We start from the raw sequence: 4189 nt of genomic DNA on the forward strand, positions 1-4189 counted from the left end.
TCATCCCACATGGCCCTCTCTCTCTCTTTCTCTCTCCCTCTCTCTCTCTCTCTCTCTCTCTCTTGCCCAGTGCCACTGTGTCAGAGCGACAGAGACACCCGGTAATCTCTGGCCCTTAATCTGGTCTCTAATGGTTTAAACAGTCAAATCCCACAGCTCAGCTACTTCCACAGTGGGAACTGAAGGAATGCTTGGGAGGGAGGGAGGAGCCCCATTTCACTGGACGTAGTCATCATCAAAAAATAAATGACTGGATCAACATTCTAATGTTTTTCCAGAATCACACAAAATTGTTGCTCAGAATTGTTACTGCCTGTTAATTATAGCAGTATATCAAGACAACTTGACTCAGAGAGACAAAATACTCCATCAAATGAAGCAATATCAAATCTGAAATCCGTGTGGGTGTTGAACTTGTATGCAACAGGTCAAGTATATGAATAGGATTGAGCATTTGTGGGTGTGAGTATGCGTGCACATGTGTCTGTGTGAGTTTGCAAGTGTGTGTGTGAGGGAGTATGTGTATGTGAATGTGCACGCCTGTCTGATATTCCCCATAAAAGTACTTCCTGATGACACAATGCCGTGAAGCGAGCGCATCGTGTCACACGTATCGCTGTTGCATATAGGGGCTTCCCGACTTCCACGGTAGTGACAGAGAGAGTGTGCGATTATGTGTGTGTGTGTGTGTGTGACTCCGTAAGCCTCTAGTGGCTAAGGGAAAGTGCTCCCTCTAAACTCAGCTCGCCTTTAAATCTGGGGACAAAAGGTTTAAAGACCCCCCACTGGGAATCCTGGTCGGGGGGGTAGGGGTGGGGCTGGTGTTGGTGTGTGTGTGTGTGTGGGGGGGGGGGGGGGGGAGACGAACCGGCAGGCTTAGCAGAATTAAAAGCTTATGGAATCAAAGACCCACTTTGCTCTTTTTACAATGCGCAAATCAAAAAAAGCAACAACAACATGTAGTTGTCGTTCCTTTCAAACTCAACAATGCTAGCCGCTCTGGCTAATACATCTTAATCCATCACCACAGAGAACAGACAAGCAGGGAACAGCCAGCGCCAGTAAAGTAATGGACACACACCGCACGGAAAGATAATTAAGACGCACACCGACAGGCGACCAAGAGGGAGCACTTGCAAATTGGCAGAACCGGTGTGGTGAAAGTAAACAAGATGCTAATTACCTTGACAGCAATATGAGCTGTAGAGAGAGAGAGAGAGAGAGAGAGAGAGAGAGAGAGACGAGAGAGAGAGAGAGACAGAGAGAGAGGGCAGCAGAGAGAAAGGAAGCAACAGTACTCACCGGGAGTGTGAGTGAGTGTGCGTGAAAGAGAGTGTGTGTGTCCGAGGAGTTGTCCGGCGGCGCGAGTCGTCGTGAGGGGGAAGCGTCCACTCTCCCTGTGGCTCACAGTTTGAAGTCCAGCATGGCTGAGAGTGAGAGTGAGAGCGCAGGTAGGGCAGAGAGTTGAGCTGAGGTTACTGCTGACTGGCAGACTGCCCTCTCTCCTTCTCTCTTTCTTTCTCTCCTCCTCCTCCTCCTCCTCTCTTTTCCTTCCTTCTCTATCTCCTCCTCCTCCTGCGCCCTGCCTGCACTTTGTTTCGCTATCAGTCACTCTCTCATTTACAAAATACCTCTGTCTCTTTTTCTTTGTGAGTCTGTCTATCTACTCTCAGTCAGTCTCTCTGTCTCTTCCTCCCTGTCACGCACTCTCTTTCGCTCACTCTATCCCTCCCTCCCTCTGCTCTCTCTCCCTCTCTCTTTCTCTCTCCCTCCAAAGATCATCCCATCAACTCCTCCTGAGCCTGTCAGGAGGGAGAAGCCCAACCATGTGTGAACCTGCACAACACTAGCAAACAATACCCCTCTCATGCACACACACACACACACACACACACACACACACACACACACACACACACACACACACACACACACACACTCACACACACACACAGCATGTACACACACCGATATAATTATGCTTTCAAACACACACACACACACACACACTCACACACACACACACACACACCCATGCATGTACACACACTGCCATAATTATGCTTTCAAACACACAGACACACACACACACACACACACCCTGACACACAGACACCAATTATAGGCACATTCAAACATGCACGGATAACTGCACGTGCAGACCCACACCACAACCACAACCACAACCACACACACACACACACACACACACACACACACACACACACACACACACCCTCACAATCCTCCCTTTGATCAGCTGTCCCCTTCGCTGATGGACATGCACAGGCACTAGCACTGAAGCACAATTAACAAATTACCCCACGCCAAAATTAGCTTCAAAGGAGTGGGCCAGCAGCAACACAGAGCCAACCCATAACTCCAGGCTGGGTTCTCCTCCTAATGAAGGGGCACAGTGGGACTGTTGGACAGGTCTGAGAACACTGTTACAGTATGCCATGAGGGAATAAATGCTGTAATGGTGCTGCTGATAAAGTGTTATGTTTGAAACTGCGTGCGTGTTTGGCTTGTTTGCATGATAGTGTAGCGGTAACGGGCAGCAGCACCGTTACAAACGCACATCTATATATTTCAACAGGTGCCGGATAATAAAATGTATAAAACAACAACAACAACAACTTTACAGTGTTACAGCTGTACAGTCATTTCCTGTGTATTAGCCACTTTGTGCATGTAAGCCGCTAGACCAGGGATGGGCAACTGGCGGCCCGCGGGCCACATGCGGCCCGCCTCCTCACTCAGTGCGGCCCGCGGATGATCATTTTTACTGTGATTAAAAATTCGTGTTTTTTTTTTTTATTTTATTTTTTTACCGCACCGTCATTGTAATTACTGTTCGCCGATACATAGCGCCTCCTATGCTAACTATCTCGGGCCCTCGGACCTTGCATCGCTGAGGAAAAACAGTGCACACATAGAAGAAAAGTAGAAAACTCATTTAGAAAACCGTAGGCTACCTTTCAGTCAAAATCGGAAGCAGTGTCTGTTCATAGAATGGTAAGGCAAACCCATGTCAAGTTTTGCTAGAAACTATATCAGCCATGAAAGATTTAAACTTCAGTCGCCACTACACTACAACACCTTGTGAAAAGTTATCAGAAGTAGCCTGCCCTACACACACGGAGCTTCTCGGCCGCTGTCGTAGCCGACCTCAAATCAAAAGTAGGCTAGCCTACACTAACAATAGCGACTAATTGCCAGAACTACACAGGAATCCGTCTTTTGCTGTTTCGCTTGAGCTTGCCAAAGCAAAGAAGCTATATCAGATGGCGAAATTGCTTGGGTGCGTAGTGGAGGTAAAAACTTCGAAACGGTATATTTGTCCCGACGCACGGTGACGCGCATAATTGTTGACATTCTGATAATGTCGAGGGAGGGGGGGGGGGGGGGGGGGGGGGGGGCTGAGACAAATCATGCATGACTGCAAGTAGGCCTACTGTAGCTTACTTTTTGGCGTTGGATGAGAGTACAGATGTGATGGATGTTACATGTTACATCTGTAGGCCTACTCTCATTATGGACGTTAGGGAATGTCTATAAATTCTTAAAAATGGAGTGGGAGCATAAATGCATTGAATATGAGGCTTGTTGCACTTCATGATGGGCCATTGTTTTTCAATTCTGTGCCATCATTGAATGGTGATTTATGTGAGCCCTTTGCACTGAAAATAATACTTATCACTGGCTGTAAAATATTTGTATTTGTTGTTAGGGAGTCTATGTAAAAAATGCATTTGAGCATGAAAATTGACATGTTTCGTTCTTATTCAGAATTATTTTGCAGCATCAGATGTGCGGAAGTGCGCGGCCACATTTGGCCCTCTGATGGTGATGATAAAAAAATGTGGCCCTCTTAGTCATGAAAGTTGCCCATCCCTGCGCTAGACAGTGTTACATGCAAGTTAAAAGAAACAAAATCATATTAATACCATATTAACTGCCCTTGTGTATCAACCTCATAACTGTATACATTTTGCAAAATCAATGTATGTATAAACCGCAGCTACAGTAATAGTTGGGAAATTACGATACTTGACCTGACGACGAAGACCAGAGTGATCAAAATGTTGTATGATTAAATCACTTTTAGAAGCAAAGCAGACATTATGTGGATATTTCCTTTAACAGTTACAATATGACCAGGGATGTCTCAGTCGATCTGCTGGAC

General features: G+C 46.4%; 1 protein-coding gene across 1 annotated transcript in view; it reads right to left on the reverse strand.

The window, feature by feature from the left end:
- Positions 1 to 1733, reverse strand: part of LOC134065625 (palmdelphin-like) — a 16068-nt gene extending 14335 nt beyond the window's left edge. The window contains exon 1 of the mRNA XM_062520586.1: positions 1303 to 1733. The gene's annotated coding sequence lies outside the window, so the exon portion shown is untranslated. The remainder of the gene's footprint in view (positions 1 to 1302) is intronic.
- Between the last annotated feature and the right edge of the window lie 2456 nt (positions 1734 to 4189).

The sequence above is a fragment of the Sardina pilchardus genome, chromosome 19 (assembly GCF_963854185.1).
Source record: "Sardina pilchardus chromosome 19, fSarPil1.1, whole genome shotgun sequence".
In the NCBI taxonomy this organism is placed as follows: domain Eukaryota; kingdom Metazoa; phylum Chordata; class Actinopteri; order Clupeiformes; family Clupeidae; genus Sardina; species Sardina pilchardus.